The following is a 23,037-nucleotide window of genomic DNA, read 5'->3' as shown; positions in this document are numbered from 1 at the left end:
GTAGGTATAGGAGTACCTAGGTTATTTTATAAAAGTTGCATTTGCATTTACTATGCAAAATTTTGACAAATCGTTCCAGTGTAATTTCGGAGATTATCTATTTAATAAAAATCGACACAGACCACAGACACGCATAAACGGGAGGCCTATTTTTTCTTTGTGAACAGGTCATGAAACGTTGAAAACATGAAAGTACCCGTTCGCCGGGTGATAATATTGACAACCGAGGGTGTATCTACCTGAATAACTTCAGATTATAAAAGAAATCTTTGTTCTTTTAATACCTACTATAATTCCCTTTTCATAAATCGGTCCTAAATGCAGTAACTGAAGCTTTAAAATTTTTGACAAATCAGGTGTAAGTTGTTAGTGCAAATCCACTTTGTACGCCATGCTTTTAATTAACTGTATTTAAATGTGTTATAAGCACTAGTACCACTATGACTCTATATTATTTATATTACCTATATAGTTTTACGTTGTCTAATCTTCCTGTACATTTAACGGCAGTAAAATTATCTCCTGAATGTACGTTTTTCGAATGTATACTTTAGATTACGATTATTGTCGATTATTATATTTGGCAGGATGGAGATTAGGCTGTTATCAGTAGTTACATTTTACTTTAGTTCACCCATTAAATTTTTTTAAAAGCTGTAACAAGACATCAAGAAATACGATTTTTGTCCGCTGTAAGTACCTATAATAGTTTCGATTACTTAGTGTAGAGTAGAAAATATGCGTCTGCTTCAAGTAAATGCTATAGAATTTTTTCATAGAATTAACTACAGGGCACACAGTATTGCCTTGCTATTATTTTCAACGTTCATTGTGTTTTTATATTATTACTAGCGCAACCCGGCAGACGTTGTCCTGCTTGTGTATATATTTACTTTCTATATATGTGGATATAAATGTATGGTCTGGAGCGCATGTCGTATGCAAGTCGTTGATCGTTTGTTAAGAGCCTTTTCTGAGTTTTAACATAAACTTGTAGCGCATCGACGTCGTATTGTTTTTCTCGCAATACGTCTCTATCGACAACATCGTTTCTGTCACGTTCCGGTGAAAACAGCCCAAGCTGATTGAGGATTTTGTTATTAATCGACATACACACATCCTCAAGTGATATCAGTGCTTCATTGAAAATGTCTTCCGAATACTGTACATCCAAGCCGAGATTATTTCTGCGTGCTCGGAGAAGTATGTCTTCGCTCATACTCTCTTTGTGTTTTTCCCATAAACCTTTCGGATCAGAAGGTGCGCAGGTTGTCAAAATTATGGCAAACAGAGTTAGTATTTGATGGGCATGACGTGTCTCAGATGCTTCTGCTAATGTGTTGTCCCAATGTTGATCATTTTCAAGCAAACCAAGTTTAAAACATGCTTCTCTGTATGTCTCACACTCTTGACCACCAATTGTTTTGATTGCTTGAAACGATGTTGGTTCTTTGACCACGTGAAGCAGCATTCGCAAATAGTAGCATTCACCATTATTTGGATGAACAGTATATACTCTTCCCAGTGCACCAGTAGAAAATATGCCAGCTATAGAAGAATGCCTGGCGCCTCGTTTTCTTCTGCAAAATTTCTTCGTCGATTGATTCCAAGTGTAGTACTGCGGGACTTCGTGATACATTAATGTTTTTGCGAATTCGTCAGTTGCACACAATTGGAAAAAAGCGGTCAACGTTGTATTTGGTGGATCTGCAACTCGTTGGGATGCGTTGTCTTCCGTGAAGTAGACTCGTTGACCGTTTTCCAAATGAACACTGAGATGCATGACAGCAGGAAAGCGTTCATGAATGTCAAAACCAAGAATTCTCCATACAGCTTCATTACTGCTAATGTAACGTCCCATTTGAAATTGCTCGATTTCATTGACGGGCTCATTGGGATTCGCAATTCCGAAAATTGCCATATCGCTGCCTTTATTCTGTTAGGGGACGGGGCGTCGCGACGTCGCGGGTTGACGGGGACGACCTGTCCTCACCTGTCGAGACACCGGCCCGAACCAGGAAGCCGGGTATGCTCCGATTTGAAAGTTCTGAGAAGAACTGGTTGCGTGCTTTATTTGTGTGCTTGTGTAGGGATTTATTTGGGGTAATAAAACCCTCGGTTAGAGAATGCAGAGCGGTTTATTGTGACTCCGAAGCGTACACTCTCACCGCTAGCTGACAAGTGATGCTGAGCGTTTTTTTTTTTTTTTTTTTTTTTGTGCCTTTGGGCGGAGAGGAAATGCTTTATGCAGACCCCGTTCGGGGTACTGTGGGACTGCAACGTTTGCTTACCCACTAAAACCTCTCCTTCTTCTATGGAGTCGGAGTCCTGGTCCTTCACTCCTTCATCTATGGGGCGATCTGAAACATAGAGAAATAAATTAAATAGTGAACCTGAGCGATTCGACCCCCAAGGGGGCCCCTTAGAACGATATCTTTTACCGTTATACCACACCGACGTGGAGCGCCATTTTCGGACGCTTGTGTCGGTGAGGGCCTAATTCGTCATAGTCCACAGCTTGACGAATGAGTGGATTTGAGTGACTTTCCGCCCCTGTGAAAGTCTTCCTGGCGGTTTCCCGCATGAAATCGCTCAACAGGGGCAATTTGGCCTCCCGGAGGATCTGTGTGTTTCGAACAAACCACGGAGCATCCAGCGCTCTCCTGAGGCATTTGTTCTGCACTGACTGCAGCTTCTTTAAATGCGATCTCGCGGCGTGTCCCCAGGCCGGAGATGCATAAAGAAGCGTTGGGCGCACGATCGTCTTGTATAAGAGTATCTTATTTCCCACCGAGAGTCGGCTGCGCCGATTCATCAGCGGGTTAAGTTTCTCCAACATTCCGACCGCTTTGTTCCGCGCACTTTCAATGTGCGCTTTGAACGTTAGCCCTTTGTCCAGGACGACTCCCAGATATTTGACTTCCGTGTGCCATGGGATGGGGACATCGAACATGTACACTTCGTCAACTGGATGGTCTCTTCTTCTGGTGAATAATATCGCCCTGCTCTTGGCAGCGTTGACATGTATCCTCCAGCGTCTGTACCATTCTTCCTGGACGTCTACTGCCTCTTGCAGTTTTCTGGTCACGTGCATAGCACTAGAGTGCCGCACGAGGATTGCAGCGTCATCCGCGTAGTATGCCGTTGTGGTGGCGGCGTCTACGATTTTCGGCGCGTCTGCGGTGAAGATCGCGAATAGGAGTGGCGAAAGCAGCGAACCTTGGGGCACGCCCGCGGTTATTGTGCGCTCGCTCGACCTTATTTCGCCGATCTTGGCCCGAAAAGTGCGACTTTTCAGGTATGATCGAATTAGTTTAACTAATCCAATCGGGACGTCTGCTTCTATGAGCTTGTGGAGGAGCCCGTAGTGCCAGACTTTGTCGAATGCCTTGGCGACATCCAGAAAAACAGCACCCGTGTGTTTTTTCCAGTTGAAACCGGCGGTGATCTGTTCGACCACTCTCAACACCTGGTGCGTCGTCGAGTGTTCTTCTCTGAACCCGAATTGCTCGTCGGGGAGTACGTGGTGCTCCCTCACGAAGTCCTGCAGTCTACACAGCACCACCTTTTCGGCCAGTTTCCCTATGCAGGGAAGGAGGCTGATCGGGCGGTGATTTTGTGGGAACCTCAGGTCCGATTGAGCTTTCGGTATGAAGATGACGTCCGCGACTTTCCACCTCGCTGGAAAGTGTCTAAGTCGCAGCATGCCGTTTATGATTGCCACTATATGCATGACCCCGCGGTCAGGCAAGTGTTTAATCATACGGTTATTAATTCCGTCCACTCCTGGTGCTTTTTTGACTCTTAGTCGTTTAATTATCGCGCGGACCTCCGCTGGCGAAGTCGGCTTGATAATCTCATCGTCGTCAGAGTCGCGAAGTTTCCTTCGCACTGACCTATTGATTTCGCCGATGTGATCGAGATCCGCATCTATGTAGTTGGGGCTACATTGCAGCTCAAGATTATCGGCAAAAGCTTCGGCCTTTTGTGGAACCGTATGCACAACTCCTCGTTCTCCATGAATAGGCGGCAGAGACGTTTTTTGGTTACGGAGCGCCTTCGCCATTCTCCACAATGACTGGTTCTCCGTTGACAGCTCTTGGAGTCTCTTTCTCACGAAAATCGGCCAACAGCCGACGCGACCTAGCTACTAATCGGTTCGCCTCCGCTCGGTCTTCCGGCGCCAGAGTTCGGTGGAACCTCCTTCTGGAGCGGTTTTTCTCACGGATGGCGTCCCGGATTTCGCCCGGAAGTGCGTCAATTCTGCGTTGCAAATTTATCGTGCGAGTTGCCTCGTTTTTCGCCCCACGAATTTTCAACTCGAGGTTTTCGACAGCGTTGTCGATGTCCTCTACAGTTTCGATTCTCGGTGGCGGCCCTATAGACGCGGTCAACCGGTCTGTAAACAGGTTCCAGTCGACTCTGTCAAAAGTCACCGGAGCTTCGTCGTCGAGGCCGTCCCCCAGGTGAAGGATCACCGGGAGGTGGTACGACTCGAGCTCGTTCGCAACTTCGAGCTGCGTCCTCATGGGAATGTCTTTGAGGATGGCTATGTCGAGGACGTCCGGCCGCCCCACCGGCCCGTAGTGGGTGGGCGTTTCCGGTCCAACGACGGCCAGGTCATTTCGCTGTTGTGCAAAGTCAAGCAGCGTGCGACCCCTACCGTTGGTAACCCTACTGTTCCAAGCTGGATGCTTGGCGTTCAAGTCGCCTGCGATAATTATGGGGCCGTCTTCATCGAGGAGCTCCTCCAGCTCATTTGCCAGAAGCGCTCTTCTCGGAGAGCAATAGACTGCATACAGTTTCAGCACGCCAGCGTGCGCTGTCTGTACGGCGATGCCCGTCGCCTCCAATTGATCCAATTGCGGTAACTCAATTGGCTCGTGCTCGATGTCTTTTTTGACGTAAACGGCCGTTCCACCGCGCGGCGCGTTCAGTCTGTCGCTGCGGTACAGTACAAAATTTCGCAATTTCGCACCGTACGTCGGCTTCAAATGTGTCTCGTTAACGAGCACAATATCTGCCCTGATTCGCTCCACGAACTCCTCGAGAGAGTTTCTTTTGGGGCGGAGGCCGTCTGCATTCCAGAAGACCACCTGGAGACTCGCAGGTTTACGTTTTTCAACCATAGTGGTTTAGAACGAAACTCGAGATTTTCTCGGTTTTCTCGCGGAGTGCGCGAGTAATCTCGTTTGAGGGGTTGGCAGCGCGAAAAACGTGCCACAGCTCGCTCATGGCCGCGGAAAAATCCCCGAGAGTGGGTTTTTACCGGGAGAGCTTGGGCCGCCCTTCTCTGCGTCTCCTGAAGGTCTGGGCCCGGCCTTCTGGCTTGCTGGGACCTGCACTGTCGGGCTTTTGCTTTTCCCCGTCGGGGATGAGCTTTTGCCCGTTTGTGCTGGGGTTTGCGGCGTTTTGCTGGCTGCAGGTGCTTTCGCTCCGGTGGCCGCCTTTGCGGTGCCGCTGTTTGTCCCCTGTTGGGGCCATAGCGGGCATCCACGGTGGCTGGCCGGGTGCGGGCCTCCGCAGTTGGCGCATTTCGCCGTCTTCTTCTTCCCTTTGTCCGGGCAATCCCGCGAGTCGTGTGCATTCGCGCACCTGACGCACTTGGGAGCAGCGCGACAGCCTCGCTGGGTGTGACCGAACTTCTGACAGCGGTGACACTGTCCGGAAGATTTGATGTGCTTTTGTGGCTCGGTTTTAACCACCAGGCCGCACACCCTGGACACGGCGTAGATCTTGGCTTCCTCTCGGGGAACCTCGATCACAACCATATCCAGATTTTTCTGCCTTTTCCTCATGCGGTTTACCCGCACGGGATGGTAGCCCTGTTTTTCCAGATCGGTTTTCACATCTTCGGTGGAGATGTTTCTGTCGATCCCTTTCAGCACCACCTTCAGGCCTTTTTCGCTTTTTAGGGCGAAAGAGTGGTACGGGAGCTTAGCTTCATCAAACGCCGCCGTAAGTGCGCGGAAATGATCCGCGGACATGGGCAGAATTCGGATGCCGTCCCGTGTTGTTTTCGCCTGTTTATAGGCGATATTCTTGGCTTTAAGCAAAGCCGAGACTTGAGTCCAACTGTTGTTGCACTCATGAGTGCGGAGAATCACCGGTGGGATTTTCTCCGACTTGACGGGGGGTGTCGCGGATTTTCCTCCAGCTTTCGCTTTCGGCCGCGTTTCCTCCCCGCTGTCGCCGTCGTTCGACGACTCCGAGTCCGACGTCGCGGGCTTCGGTCGTTTGCGAGACTTGCGTCGCTCGACTCTTGTGAAGCCCGTTTCGTCGTCCTCAGAATCGGACGGCAGGCCTGGCAGATTGTCGCGAGCTGGTGGTACGCCTTCGACGACTTCCATCTCCATTTCTGGAGACTCAGTCGCCTCGCCCTCCGCCTCCTCGGCCGGTGAGGTCACTGGGACCTCGATGGCTAAAGATACGGCTGACTCGGCCCCCGTAGGCTCAGACTTTCTGCCTGCCGGTTTGGGCTTTTTGCCCTTTTTTGCTTTTTTAGGAGGTTTCACCTCCGCGGCGTTCTGTTGCACCGGCGTCACGACTCTGCCCGAAAGCATCGCCTGCACCGAACGCAGCAAACGCTCCTCCAGCTCCTTCATGGAGCGTTGAAAAAATTCGACGGTGATGAAGCCGTCGCCTTCTCTCGCCTCCATGGTGTTCTTCGCCTGGGACCTCGCGGGCGTGGCACGGACGTCTCTGGCTTTTTCTCGTCGGCCACCTGCTCTAGGAGACACGTGACCGACTGGGGATCTTGGTTGCTTGTGTGATTTCGCGCTAAAAAGCGCAAATATCACGGTGTCGCTGGTGGAAACCTCCCAACTAGGTCGTTGATAAAGTTCGATTCTCGCTCTCTTCGATGTGGACTCGATGACGGCTCGGCTCGGACTCTGATGCTGAGCGGGATTTCTAGCAGCCTTTTATACTTTTTTACCGTTTTCTGGACACCGTCTGGGCAGCGGATTGGCTGTCGCCAGCTGTCACAGAAAACGGAGCATAATTGTTATTTGCTTATCGCCTATTAACACTAAACTAATTCTTGGCACTAAATATATTATCTACTAATTACCTTACCCTAATTAACCTATTTTTTTCGCGAGCTGAGGGCACACACCACGCAATTCTGCACCAGTAGGCGGGGCCCCGACCGAGGTATTAAATATAACCACCGTCGGCGGGGCGGCCAGACTGGAAGCAGCCGCCGCAGCACGCGAACCTATTCTACGTTAATACTACTTTATTAATTATCCTAAAAACTTAAATAAGGTCCTACAGTAACTTAATTAATTGTGAAATCAGGCCTCGGTCACGCTCTCCGGCAACAATTCACGTATTTACATATGTATTTTATTGACTTAACTGAATTACAGGACTCCACGTTGATATGTGCATTGAATGATTTCGAAAGGATAGGAGAGTAGGGCACAATCCATCGGTTATCAACTTCGAAATCAACGTTATTGATTTTGATAGTTGTGGTGTATCCTCCATCATCTGGTTTTCGTCGTCTGTACAACGGATAACCGTCGCCACCAGTTTGTGTTTCTTGCAGCAGCTGGCGTGGATACTTTTTGGTGCATTTTCCGTCTTTCATGCATGGCGAGTGTGGGTTGTGTCCCCCACATGGTCCGTGAATCATATTTTTTTTCACAATTTCAAATAATTCTGGATCTTCTTCTGCGTTGGGCAGCTCAGCAGTAATGATATCATCAATTTGAGTTGGAACAATTTTTTCAACCAACCAAATTAAGATATGAGCATGTGGTAGACCTCTTTTCTGCCATTCGATGGAATACATCCAACAGCGAGTTTCTCCATATATATGGTTCTTAGTGATGAGATCCATAAAACGTATCAATTTTTGTTTGAAAACTCTCGCTGTGAGGTCATGCTGATCAGATGGTTGTTGGCCAGGCAAAAGTAAATATTTGATTTCACACCAAGATGGATTGCATGTGAACGTGATGAAAAGATCTGGACGTCCATATCTGCGAACATATGTCAGAGAATCCTGAGCATATTCTTGCATATGTCTTGGACTTCCAGTATACGAAGCTGGAAGTATAACCGTTTGTCCAATGTTACCAATTGTTCCATCATTCGCGATTGCATCGCGCAAATGAATATAATCTTCGATTCGAAGCTTCGACTGATTGTAACGAATGTAATTGAGTCGTTCGCTTTCGACTTTGGCGTACATATCAACGATGAATTGTTGAAAAACGTGACGACACTTTAAGATATGGTTGGATTGTTTGACTCGAATCATGATACGATATGCATAAAAATCCATACAACTGACTTTTTTCGTTGTCGCAGCACCTGTGACGGGATAAGTTTGATACAATTCGAGATGATAACCGTCTTCTCCTCGCGGAAATAGAATTGGATATTGAAGTGCGTCCTACGATCGATGTGTTTCAGCAATACGTTGCTTGGTTTGATTTCGCCTGCTGATAACAATATGTCGCCGAGTAATTTCTGTACCGACAATTACAGCTGCTACTTCAGGGGCTATTGGAGCATTGAAGCGTCTTTCATGCTCATTCGATGGGGTTTTGTCTGCTCTGATAATGAGTTTGAAGTTATCGCTCTTACATTCTCCAACGCGGATTTGAAATCTCGGACCAAACAGTTGTGCTCGTGGAATAATGCTCGTAATTCAGCAATAATCTTTCGATGTTGCTACACTAAATGCGCATCGTCGATCAATCTCCTTCTCCACATTGTCCATGAAATAAATTTGCGAAAATTGTGGATCTTCTTTGGATACTGGAAGGAGTGAACCAATCTGATCCTTGTACTTTAAATGTGGGCATAAAATTATTATATCTCACAATATTCGTCGCTCCAAACGATGTCATCTGAAAGCATGAGTTGTATTTCCGAATATGCTGTAGAAAGTGTTTGGACTCCCGAGTAACTCCAGCACCGTAAGTGAGCAGTGGTTCTGGTGGTTCAGTCAGTGGTGGCAAACTGATTTTGCCATTGGAGCAACACATGCCAGGCGCTTCTTTTTGAAACTTCAAAGCGCGACAGTGTAGACACAATTTAGTCATCGGACCAATGACAACATCGCGATGCATTTTGTAGTAATAGTCTTTATCGTAATTGAACGCTGCTTTCTTGTTCTTGATCGAGCGTGAGCGTTCTGCTTCACGTCGTGTGTCTCGCTCTTCTGGTGTTGCAGAAGCTCTTGACGCAGACGCTCTTGGTCGAAGATCTTCAACACGTACGTCATGCTGTTGTGATCTTTCGGCAGCTCTTGACGTAGAAGCTCCTACCCGCAGGTTTTCAACTCGTGCATCTCGCTCTTCAGATGTTTCGGTAGCTCTTGACGTCGACGCTCGCACCCGCAGGTTTTCAATTCGTGAGTCTCGCTCTTCGGGTGTTTCGGCAATTCTTGAAGTAGAGGCCCTGATCCGGTCAGTTTCCAGTCGCGTGTTTCGTATTTCAAAGGTTTCACCAGCTCTACTGGCTGCCACTTGCTGCGCATGTCTGGTTAATCTTCCAATGTTTGATTTTTTGGGTGGCATTTTCAATAATCTCTAGTAGTTCACTCTTTGTTATTACTGAGGATTGTCGACAGTGAACATCACTAATTATTTTCTTTTGCGGTCAATACGATTTTTGTTGTAATACAAACGAAAACAATGTTGTCGTTGGTGCCGCCATATATCTAATACTTGCTAACTCTTCAGAAGTAACATAGAAACGGTGTTCACGGACAAAGGGAGACGGAAGATATTGTTTTCTGTCTAGAAAAGTACCGAGGGTCTGTGCGCATGTACACAAAATAGAAGCGAACGTATGAAAGGTCAAAACACATCTAGTCACGTTATCGACTAAAAATCAAGCAAGTACGAGTATATGAGCAGTACTGTTTGATACTATAGAGAGACAAAGAGGTCCGATATATTGCTCTGCCGTTGTGTTTTCGGACTCTTTTGAGGCCTGATAGCAATATAGTAGTATTAGATATATGGGTGCCGCTGATTCTCTAAGTTCATAATACTTTAACAGAGAGGTTGATGTGCTGCAGTGCCATCTAGTGGCAAGTTACAGCAAAATCGATAGCGCGAAAATATTCTCCATGGTCAAATACCAACGTATATCAATTTTCATGAGGATCGGTTGATTGGTACAGAAGTTGGTGTGTTGCAGCGCCATCTAGTGGCGAGTTACAGCAAAATGGATAGGGCGAAAATATTCTCCATAGTCAAATGCCAACGTGTACCAATTTTTATGAGAATCGGTTGAACGGTGTAGAAGTTGATGTGCTGTAGCGCCATCTAGTGGCTAGTTACAGCAAAGCGGATACCACAAAAACCTTCTCCATGAAAAACCACTTACATGTGCCAAATTTCATGGTGATCGGTCAAACGATTTCGGAGTCTATCGATCACAGACATATATATATATATATACCAACATCCATTTTTATATATATATATATAGATAGATTATGCAAATCGATCGGGCAGAGGCCGAAGCCTGTTATGCCCGCGCAGTTCAAAGTGTTAAATACAGGTCTAGATACTCACGACATCTAGAGTATCATATCTAATTTTAAAACTAATGACGAAAGGACTGCTCACTGTTTCGTCCCGTAAAGAGTTCCAATGCTGAAAGACTCTGTTGGTGATAAAAAATTATGGATTGTAGTTCTCTCGAAGCAATTTAAAACGGTGCCCTCGGGTTTTTTGGTCGGTATTGAGAGTGAATAGGTGGAGAATTGGAGACAGTTGATTCGTCAACGCCTGAAAGGTGACAATGAGTCGCCTCTCAGGCGCCTTTGAGTCAAACTGGTCAAATTCATGAGTGACAGCCGTTCGGAATATTGAGGACGTGTTCTACCGAAATGGACTCTTGTTGCTCTTCGTTGTACAGATTCCAGCAGAAGAATGTCTCGTTGTAGAATGGGGGTTAAGACAGCGTTAGCAAACTCAAGGATGGGCCTCACGAAACTTTTATAAAGTTTAACAAACGTGGAGTAACTGGATTTGCAGAAAGGCTTGCTTAAAGATACAGCACAGAATTTGCTTTTTTAACACACGTGTGATGTCTGATGTGTTGCGACCAAGAGAGATCTGAACTGACGGCAACCCCTAGGTGCTGACAATAATCCTTTTGCTCCAATTACACGCCACCAATGCTGTACGTGAACTTGGGATTGTGTTTTCCAATATACAGGACGTTGCATTTTTTAATATTAAGAGGCAGAAGCCAGTCATGAGACCATTTAAGAATAGCGGCAAGGTCCTGTATCAAAAGCGAATTGTTGGTGCTGGTATTGTAAAGTTTGACATCGTCTGTATACATGGCAAAGGGGGATGTTAAAATGTTATTTAAATCGGCGGTGTAGGTCAAAAAAATAATGGTCCCAACGTTGACCCCTGTGGTACTCCGCTGGTCTGCTGAAAGAATCACCCACTTTTACGGAAAACGTACGCACGCTGATGAAAGACTCGATCCACTTGATGAGTTTTCCACTTATACCTAGACACTGCAGTTTGTACAACAAACGTTTGGGGACCTTGTCAAACGCCTTGGAAAAGTCTAAAAAGATGACGTCGACAGTGTTGCCACGATCAATCTCTCTAGTCCAAACCAAAAAACGGGTGAGATTGTTCGCTTGGATCGACTTTCCGGGGAGAAAGCCATGTTGCTCGTTCGGAATTAAGCGATGATCTATTAAGTATTTTTTCTAACACTGACATTTTAAATCGTTTCTAAGATTCATTTAAACTCGACCATTAAGTTATCTATAAAATCCACTGTTCTTTATAAAGTACGTCGTCAACGGTAACGTCCTTTATACTATTTAAAGTACGCTGCTTCATTTTTCGTAACATTTATTTATTGAATACAAAACTACAATTATTAAAATATAAATTTCCATTACTCTTGAAGGGTGAATTCTTGTTGTGGATGTTGATTGTCTCTACTACTTTCGAAGGCGGAATCCAGCTTTGTACATCTAATCTGGTTGCTGACCTCTACATTGGAATCGTCGCTATAACTGTTTAAAAAATTTAAAAATGCTAAATGTGTAGGTGATATATGATAGATGAGCATAAACCCAGCACAAAACTGGTACTTACGCTTGCATCAAGGAAAGTCCGAATAACGTCTTCCGTCACTTCTTTTACACCTTTTTCTGACGTCCACTGATTAAAAGCCACGTACGCCTTCTCATAAGCGTTTTTTTGATTTTGCGGGTAATAATTTAGTGCGCAATTCATTGGCTTTTTCTAATATTCCGATTGGAACGCGTTCACACATTTTAACGAACAAAATTTTTTTTCAAAATTTGTTGATACTATTACCATGACTACTACCCACGGCAGCCTCAAGAAATATTTTGCCTCACTAAAAATCTCCCGATAAAATATTAATAACAGACGATTTCGAATCAAATAAGCTTCAGTGTTAGAAAAAATTTTGAAGATAACACTGTGTTTTATAGTTGAAAGGACTCGGTCCCATTAAAACCTCGCTCCCTTCGGTCGCTCGGATTTAAACTGGGACCGCGTCCTTTAAAGTACCTATAAAACACCTACTTATCTTAATAGCTATAATCAGCTGGTCATATATTATTGATTCCATGATCTTACTGACCACGGAAGTAAGACTAATAGGTCGGTAGTTACTTGCGTCAAGTTCATCCCTTTCTTAAAAATTGGGCGGACGGTGGCAATTTTCCAGTCAGCAGGCAGAGTACCGGAATTAAAGGACTGTTTCATAAGAATACAGAGTACTTCGCTGAGAGTATCAACGCAATCATGCAAAGTTTTGGCGGTTATGAGGCCAGGGCCAGGAGATTGGGATACCTTTAATTGCTTTAATTTTTTGTGGACGACCTCTGTTGTGAACGAAATGTCGCTAAAAGAAATAGGTTTGCATATATTATTCAGCTTTGGTAAGCAACCTGAGGGTTCTATCGTGAACACGTTAGAGAAGGCATCAGCGAAAGTATCCGCTATTACTTTATTATAATCCAGTACCTGCCCGAATGTATTTTTGAGCCGCGGAGTGGAAACACCACCGGTAAACTTTGTTCGTATGTACTTGTACAATTTTTTAGTGTCTTTAGCTTCGGCTACGTTTTTATCGTAGACACACCTAGCTTCTTTGATAGCTGTCGACAGTCTATTAGAAAACTCTCTGTGAACTCTGTAGTCTAATTCAGAGCCGAATCTTTTATATGTACGCCACAGAGGTCGTTTTCTATTTATTTGTTGAAGAAGCCTGTGTGGTTTAGTTGACGATTGTTTCACGAAAAAGAATTTAGTGTGACGGTGAAGGAGACTCAGTGGAGTGTTTTTGAAGGTGTTCCAGTTCTGGAAAACAGATGCATCAGAAAGTAGCGTTTCCCAGTTTGTTTTAGCTAAGTCATTGTTTACTGCCCGGTAGTCTGTTACTGTCCTCGTAAACGAGACAGTCCTTCATCGAGGAGACTGGCAGATTTGTAGATCTATTTTTAGGGTTGAGTGGTCTGAAATACCAATAGGAGCTAGATAGTCAAGATTTGTCAGGGAATGGTCGTCGGAGCAAACAATCAGATCAAGAATGGAGGGGTTTTGGTTGAGTCTATGCCTCGTGGGTTGAGTTACTAACTGACGTTATGGAATTGAATGCAAAAACATTTAATTGTTAGTAGAAATCATCAATATATGAAACATTGCTACACAAATCCTTTTTTCGAAGACCAGTATTTTTTTGGATTTTTCCCCCATTCGTTTTGACCAGTCAAATTAACTTTCGTTGATATAGAGAGGTTTTTTGGCTGAACACAAGTTTTTGCTGCATAATGACTGAGTGCGTTATGATTTGATTACAAACGTTTAGTTGGCAGTGTATTCTCAGTGTTCTCAGTACAAAAGGTGGTACCATGGTTTATACCAACGTAGAATATACGAATATAGATACTTGCATGCATATGGTGAGGCTTTGGACAACGCCCTCCGGGGTCGATTCTCAAATCGTTCGCAAAGATGCGGGTACCAATAGATGCGCATGCTAAGATGCTATTGGAAACGAAAATCCGTCTTCTCGAACGAGATTCAATGCGAATAGCAACTCGATGCGGATACGAATGCCTCTGCTTGAGTGACGATATGGCAACAGCGGCAAAATATAGAGGAAATTTAAATGCGATGGGTGGCAGAACTCATGCGGTGTCGGTTTGAATCCAAGAATGACTATTTTAATCTGTTGTCTCCAAATTTATTAAGCAGCAAAACACGTATTAGCAGGGTTGGTTCGATTTAAATTATTGCTTTGAAGTAATATTGTTTTTTTTTAGTTTTCTTTACAATTTGCGAATATGTAATGTATATTACGGCCCTTTTAATGCAAATTTAAATCAAAATAAGTTAAACACTAACTAGAATATAATGTTTCCAACAAAATGAAACGATAATTCTTTTAATTTGTATTTTAAAGATTATACGAGTAAACATTATCAACATAAATAACATTATTAATTATGTATTTTTTCTTGCAATGTAAATAACAACAAATATTCTTTATTGTTCAAAACTAAGAAACACGACTCAAACATAGCACTAATAATTAGTCGCATACTCGTGAGTGTTTTAAAATACTCGTAATAAAACTGTGATTAAAAAAAATGTTCATTTTACGATTTTTTACAATGATGCAGATACAAACTAAATAATGTTTTATTTTTGAATGGGACCACCGCAGTCAGCAGGTATCTGCATATTAGACAGTTAGCGAAACCACGTTCCGTAGAACGTACAGCACGCAAAACGAAGAAAATGCCTGTCCTCATTGGTGATTGTGTACGTTAAGGGCGCCGTCTGGAAGCAAAATATCGGCCTAGTCAAAGTGAGAATAAAACTACCCAGGAGATGCTGCCTCCTGTTAGTGAGTTGCTAAAATATGAATAAATGCAGCACCGATCCGTAGAATTCTACTTTTTACTGTACGGAAATAAGTTTTGGTACACAAGTCCGCAGTGCCTGTCTAGCCATAATAATCGCCAACAAAACCGGGGTACCTGAATTTACCCTTGACCGTTCAAAACCGGAAAGATGTGAAACTCACTGATTCATTTTCCTATTTTGGCTACAGTTAATTCTTTCCAGTTAATTATCTATTTTGTTTCCGTACTTAAATAGTTTTCAGTAAATACTTATATTTATTATAAGTATGTAAATAATTAAAGTACCTCTTTCTGTCGTGGGATCATCTGTAGATATGTGATTTATTCCTATCAAGGGTGTGTTTTTTGTCTGAATTACAGGAACATCATGTAAAGCAAAAATTGGGCGCGCTAAGGTACTATTTACGAAGGGGAGAGATTTTCCACATTTGTAGGCTAAACTTGAAATAAAAGGATTAGGATTAGGATTCAGGTATAAGTAAATATTTTTATTATTTCCTACTATCTCTGGCCGGACATGCCCATTCATTACAAATACAATATTTTTGGCGGAAAATTTTTCTTAAACTTTCGCAAATAAATAATATTTAGGAGTTTGGTTGTGTTATTTACTTTATCGTTTGCAACAAAAGCAATAGTAATAAAAATAAAAATATATTTACCAAGTAAATAACAATAAAATGTTAAAATTATTAGCCGCAATCGTTTGAACATGTTTTGTGTTGTTGTTTTTTGTTAATATCGCGGCAGTGATGAACGTTAGTAAAATAATAACGTGTCCGTGAAGCATAGCAAAATTTTTGACTTTTTTCAACGCAAATCATTACTAAGTTTTATGCAAGTAATTCTAAGCATTCAACGGTGGTTTTTATGTAACTACTAAAATATTCATGTTAATTATTTCAAAATTTGACTTTGCTTAAACTGCTTGTTAGTATATCGTTTTGTAAGGATTTAAATAATTAATTATAAATTTTTAATACAAGCAGCTGCTATTTTTTATGCATATTAACTTTGACTTGCACTTTTAATTAAGTATATCATATGCTTGCGCATCGTAAACCTCATTTTTTACTTCCCGAGCGTAAGCAAAGGAAGTATTGTAATCGAGTCCGTCGGCCGACTCTCTACTTTTACGTTTTCTCGATCTTTCATGACCCCTAGAAGACGAAGAAATAGGTCTCCCATTTCCGTCTGTCTGTCCGTCTGTCCGTCTGTCCGTCTGTCCGTCTGTCCGTCTGTCCGTCTGTCCGTCTGTCCGTCTGTTGTCACGGATTTTTATTAGACAGATAATCTCCGAAAGTACTCGACCGATTGTTGTGAAATTTTGTACTTATATTAAGAATATCATGTAGATGGTAAAACGCTAACCAAAATTTGTCGAATCATCCCCACCACTAAAGCGATGACGTCACTTCAAAATTGTACATAGTAAATGGGTTTTCAATTGTATAAAATAACATAGTCCTACACATGTAGTTTACAACTCTGAATCGACTTTTCACTCGAAACGTCCAGATTTTTGGAAAAAAAATCAAAATTATAAAACAACATTTTGAAATTTAATTTTTAATCTGCTAACCAGAATGCTTTGAAATGTTGCAGATGTTTTAAGGCTATAAAGAGCATCATAAATCTTTAGTCAAAAAATATTTGCTTATCCCCTCCAAAAACTTGATGACGTCAGCTCAAAAGTTTGTGGAATAAATCATATCTAAAATGTACAAAATATGATGAGTCTGTACTTGTGAACTATCACTCCATTAATATTTTTTGGATTTGCATATACAGGGTGACTCAAAAAAATTAATGAATGCGTAAATATATTTTATTGATTTAATCAGGAACTACAAAACCGAATGCTCTGAAATCTTGCAGATGTTTTAAGGTCATAAAGAGCATAATAAATGTTTAGTCAAAATATATTTGCTTATCCCCTCCAAAAACTTGATGGCGTCAGCTCAAAAGTTTTCCGAATAAATCGTATCTAAAATGTACAAAATATGATGAGTCTGTACTTGTGATTTATCATTCCATTCATATTTTTGGATTTGCATATGCAGGGTGACTCAAAAAAATTAATGAAGGCGTGAATTTATTTTATCGATTTAATCAGGAATTACAAAACCGAATGCTTTGAAATCTTGGGAATATTTTAAAGTTATTATAAGCATGGTAAACTTTTGTTCAAAATGTATTTGTTCATCCCTCCTAAAAAAATTGATGACGTCACCCTTAAATTTTGCTGAATAAATCCTATCTAAAATGCAAAAAATATGATGAGTTTGTACTTGTGATTTATCATTCCATTCATATTTTTTAGATTTTCTTAAGAGGTGGTTCAAAAAAATTAATGAAGTCAATTTATTTTATTGATTAAATTAAAGGCAACACTTATTATTAGTATTACACCCCAACCAACCCAATTTGGTAGACACAAAATTTGTTAAAGGAAAAACTCGGTTGAAACATAAGGGTAGCACGCTTATTTACATCGACTTTAACATTACAGACCTGCATTTGTTTTATGCGTTCACTTGATTCCGCGAATGTGAAATAGACATGTTTATAATCAACCAATTGTGAATTTCACCGTCAAGAATTAAAATAAAACCCAATGTTTTATATAATAAGCGGAAGTCGAAGCAATAAAACCGACGGTTGTTTTGTTTACAGTTTCTGTGTTTGGCTCTCACGTATGCTGTTACGCCTGTCATCTTAAATTAACAATGTTTATACATACACGATTTTCAGTTGCCTCTGATACGTAGGTATACGTGAGTAAATTGTTTCGTTATTTTATTGATTATTACAAATCAATATTCAAACGACCCAATTCATTTTCCCGAAAATTTGAGAATATAATAATTTTATTCTTAGTATTACACTACATCTATCCCAACTGATATACGTGTCCTTGCAAAAATGTTGATGACGTCATCGCAATTTTTTTTTAAATTCCCACTACAAAAATGTAATGAGAAAAAAAACACAATAGGCATGCAGTCGTCAAGTTTCCGACAGCGAGGGAAGTACTGTCTAAACTCTTTAGACCAATTTTTTTGTATAGGGTGTAAATATTTTTTGTTCACTACATACGGTGATCCTTACTTCTGAAGCAACGTTTGAAATGTTCAGCTGTGTTTCTTCACAGTATGATGCAACGGGCGATGATGGACCTCGTCAGTCACCCTCAAATAAATAATATTTGTCATACTGTTTCGGAAACATTCAATTGTAAATTTTAGGCTTGAACAACATCTTGAACGTAATTTTAAATTCGGAAAACAATTGTTACTCAAAAGCATGCACAAGGGATAATTTCAGTCCACAGACCAAGTCCCACTTCCGGTGACAAACAAAAGTTGTTAAATTTATTGGAGGTGGTTGTTTACATCTGGCTGGTAAAAATGGTAGAATCCTATGAATGTAATTGTTTGAAATGCACGTAAAATACCTTAAATTTTAAAGCTGTTTAAATTTTGTTGGTTGTCTGTATGCCCCACTTTTTGGAGGAATTAGTAATATATAATTAAAATAAGCAGCATTTACAAATATTAATATTGCATAGGTTCCGTTTGACAAATGTGTGCTGTGAAATTTTACTGAATATTACAGTCTGGATAGCAAGTCGCTAACCCGATTTGTTCTGTTACTGTCCTACAGAAAATAATATGCTTTTCTACCAGTCATCAATTCATCTCTTTTTAATCATACCTATATCGACGTAAGTTGATTTATGATTACAAAACTTTGACATAGTTTTACTTCTTGCATCTTCACAAACAACTCAATGACGTTTCAGAGTATATATAATAAAACACGTTTTACTTTATTTTTTCATAGAGGATAAAAAATAATTAATGTAAAACAGATTTATATGTGCCTCAGCTGTGAATGATTGTAAATAACTTTTGATCTCTTAAATGAAATATACCTACTTAATAATTAACATAACGTATGTCTTTTTTACTGTTTTAGTAAAAAAGATGGATACGTTATTTTGTCACTCCTAAAAACCAGTATTCAAACGGCATCAATGAAACCGAAATGGTATTGTAAAATCGGAAATGCTGTTATCAATATTTTATTCCGATAAATCACTGATTAAAAACAGCTCCCCCTGGTGGACAAGGTCCACACTAAATTAAGTCTGCAACCAAACCAGAATCTAAGTAAACCTGTATTCTGCTACGGCATCATAGCTCGTTTAATGGCGATTTCTCGTTTCAACAGATTCTGTCTTTTCGAGAGTTATTTACCTCAGTCGTGAATTTTTTAGTATTATAAATGATATCAAAAGAAAGCTGACACTTTTCCTCAGGGGACCTCCTATCTCAGAATGCAAATCACTTCAGGACTTCGTCAAAAAATGCATCAATGTACCGGATAATGTCTGGTGTAAAAGTTGGTCAACTTTATATTTTTTTTTTGTAAAAACCGCGAACTAGATATGAATATAAATATGAAGGTCCCCTGGACTGAAGTTTGTTAATTCGAAATATAATTTTTTTAAAGCGATATATCCCGTATTTTTAAAATGCAACTCCGGAAACCACGACGATGTTTTCAATGTATGTATTTAGTATAGGACGAAACCGAACCAGACGCAAGCCTTAACGTAAAATACGTTGTACGGAACGTAATTTCGCTAGTTGTCTATTAAATACTTTTATTACTGCGTGTACCACCATAGTTTTTAGAAAATTCTTAGGGTTTGGTTATCCGATGTTTATTCAGGTATCTCGTACTTATGCATATCATTACACTGTACAGTAAATGATGTTGCAGAATTCATTTTAGTTTTTATTTTTTAAACAGTTGCACGTATATTTGAAATGTTCGCAGAGGGTAGCCAGAGTCACCTAAAAATTTTTATTTTTACGACCATGACAATATTCTCATGTATTAATGTATAATTAGAAATTACCCAAAATCTGACAATAGTGCGCTGTTTCTTCATATGTAGGTATTATGTGTACTACCCAGAAATCGGTTGTTTAAATTTAAAGTATTTAAATTTCTATCACAAATTTCAAAATTGTAAATGAAATTATAAAGTTCACACAATCAATTTGATACATTACAATTTGTGTATTTACTGAATGGTAATCTCAGCTTAAAAATATTATATTGACGTTAACACAGAACGACCAAAACCAAACTGAGTTTTATGTTAGCCTTCACCACTCGCAAACCAAAATGCGATCGTATCTACCCACTCATAACTAGACATTCGTATACGTTCGAACATTTGCGAACACAAACAGGTGCGAGTGGTTCGAGAATACCGAATCTTCAAAACTCTGTTCGTCAGTTGGCAACTTGCGTATGCGCAACTTATTCGAACGAGTTCGAGAATCGACCCACAACAGGATGCGAGACGTCTGTACAGTCATAGATTAACATAGATGCGACATAGAGACTGATTTTACAAAACCACCCTTATTGGCATTGGAGTCCTCAACCGCCAAAGGCAAGCGCCAAATTTAAATAATCGATCCCAATAAAAACCTTGTTTCACTATAATTGTAATTCGTATGACCTGAATGAAAGTGAAGGAAACAGTAAGCAGCTTGTAATATTCTGGTAAATCTAGTGTCAATTTGTCGGAAATAAAACGCGTCGTTAAAAAATGATGACATTTCTTCTAGTTACTTTTATTCCTAGTTAGAAACAAACACTGCTGCTAACATAAATTGAGGAGTCCGCAACCGTCATTTGCTTTAAACTATGATGCTTCTCTGTGTTCTCTGGTACAGTGTCCGCTTCTCGGGGGAGAAACGGACACTGAACCAGACCTGAAAAAGATAGGAATTGCGCCCATTTACTGCTCGGAAAATGTCCGAGTTGTTCTCACTACTTGAATGCTCCATCACCGCCTTCTTAGACCCTATTAAAGAAGGTAAAAATTACTCTCCACTGGAAAATACCGGGTGTCTGGAAAATGGCGGATTAACTCTCCGCTACGCTCTTAACAATCAACTGGTGAGTCTGGGAAAAATAGTAAAAAAATTCTTTCTCACATTTTGGTGGAGTTGTAATGATTTTAAAATTGATTATTTTGCTACGGTTAACAACTAAACAACACATTCATTATCACAATAACTAGTAATAAAACTTTTAATTAGTATTTCTCTCGCCCATGATCATGTTTAATTACCATTTCAGTTAGAATGTACAAAGATATTGTTTTTGTAATAATTTGATAAAATTCCATTTGACAACAATGTTTGCCTGATATAAAGCGAACGTGGATTTCAGTCACCATCGTTACTAAGAAACCTGAAAGTAGGCCGGAGGTATTCACGCATTAGATGTGTGCAGTGTTGCCAATTTTATTTTTATAAAATTACGTTTTTTTCGTAATCTACATCACAAAGAAGTTTTTTATTATATTTTCGGGACTCCCGTAACCCCCATATATAACGTAGTTTATATACCAGGGTGATCAGGCCTAGCAGTCGGCGACCTTTCGAACGAATTCTGTTCGTTTTGCAGCGCTTTCGTTTGAGCTCGGGTGCTTACAAACATTTTTTGGTTTATATCGTTAGATAAACTGACCAAATCTTTCGAATGTATTTCTACATATAATAATGATTTATTGACGGCAAATTTTAGCCTTTACATACATAAAAAGATACATAATCACTACTAGTAACTAATTATACAAAATGCGGCGCAGTGTCGCCTTAAAATTATTGAAAGTATCATTAAAAAAATCTACGTTGGCTGAGACTAGATTACAAGCTAACAACATACTATTGAGAGGCGAGTACAATGCATAATATTGACCGTAAGTTTCAATATAAAACAAAGGGACTTTACGAACTGCATATTGGGGCACATTAAATTTAAGCGTATGAAGAATTGATGGTGCATCACATATGTTATTAAGAGCTTGAACATGAAACAAATTTTACTACGATCACATAAATTACTTAATCCTACATAAATTTTGCACAGTTTAGGGGAGCCTCTAACACCATAAGGAAGCGAGCGCATTATAAATGTAATATATTTATTCTGGACAGATTCAATTCTATCAATATGTTTGTGTCTTATAAAATGGTGACCAAACGGTACAGGCATATTCTAAAATTGACCTAACATACGTTGTGAAATTGTTAGAATATTTAGTGTTCGTAAATTTTTAAAATCTCTCCCATATCTTTTGATACAGCCAAGTGCTCTGTTAGCTCTTGCAATTACATTATCTATATGAGCCGCAAATGTTAACTTGCAATCTAAAATGACACCGAGATTTTTAATGGTAGTTGAAACTTTTAGTTTGTTATTATGCATGAAATAAACAGGAGATGACGATGATATTTTTTTACTAAATTTAACGATATGACATTTTTCACTGTTTATGATCATGAGATGTTCGTCACACCATCGAAGCAATGAAACTATATCACTCTGCAGGAACATTGTATCATTAAGGCCCTTGATAACCCTATATATTTTTAAGTCATCAGCAAATAAACTAAAAGCACAGACAAAGTTATTACCAATATCGTTAATGAACAACGAGAACAAAAACGGTCCTAAAATTGACCCCTGGGGGACACCAGAAGGTACATGTCGGAAACTTGACAAACTTAGACCCAGTTTAACTTGCTGGCATCTATCACAGAGATAACTTTGGAACCACCGTAAGAGAGAGCCACAAATACCATAAGCATTTAACTTCTTTACTAAAATACTGTGATTAATTTTATCAAACGCTTTGCTTAAATTTTATTTTATTTATTTTTTTAATTACGGCATAAATAGCATGAACCTCAAATCCAACACTCATGGCGTCAATTAACTCATTCGTAAAACAAAGTAAATTAGTGACAGTAGACCGTTTGTTAATAAATCCATGTTGGTATGGAGTAATAATATTTTTATATACGGTAAAACATTTATTGTACACAATTGATTCAAATAATTTACTTGGTGTAGACAGAATCGAAACTGGACGATAATTTTCAACATGGTGTTTACTGCCAGATTTGTGTACTGGTACTACATGTGCTTTCTTCTATAACATGGGAAATTCACCAGACTTTAGAGACAAACTAAATAAAATATGTAATGGTGTAGCAATTGAGGGACCACATTCTCTAAAA

The 23,037-nt window shown here is 40.5% G+C and overlaps 1 protein-coding gene across 5 annotated transcripts in view; it reads left to right on the top strand.

The window, feature by feature from the left end:
• The first annotated feature begins 603 nt into the window (after positions 1 to 603).
• LOC135137962 (receptor-type tyrosine-protein phosphatase epsilon-like) overlaps positions 604 to 23,037 on the top strand; it is a 106,458-nt gene continuing 84,024 nt past the window's right edge. For all 5 annotated transcript variants that reach the window (XM_064067749.1, XM_064067748.1, XM_064067744.1 and 2 more), the window contains exon 1: positions 604 to 692. The gene's annotated coding sequence lies outside the window, so the exon portion shown is untranslated. The remainder of the gene's footprint in view (positions 693 to 23,037) is intronic.

The sequence above is a fragment of the Zophobas morio genome, unplaced genomic scaffold (assembly GCF_036711695.1).
Source record: "Zophobas morio isolate AGI-343-1 ecotype UQ-CSIRO unplaced genomic scaffold, CSIRO_AGI_Zmor_V1 ptg000030l, whole genome shotgun sequence".
Lineage (NCBI taxonomy): Eukaryota > Metazoa > Arthropoda > Insecta > Coleoptera > Tenebrionidae > Zophobas > Zophobas morio.
Note: the sequence above shows the minus strand (reverse complement) of the source record. Positions and strands in the feature narration are given on the sequence as shown.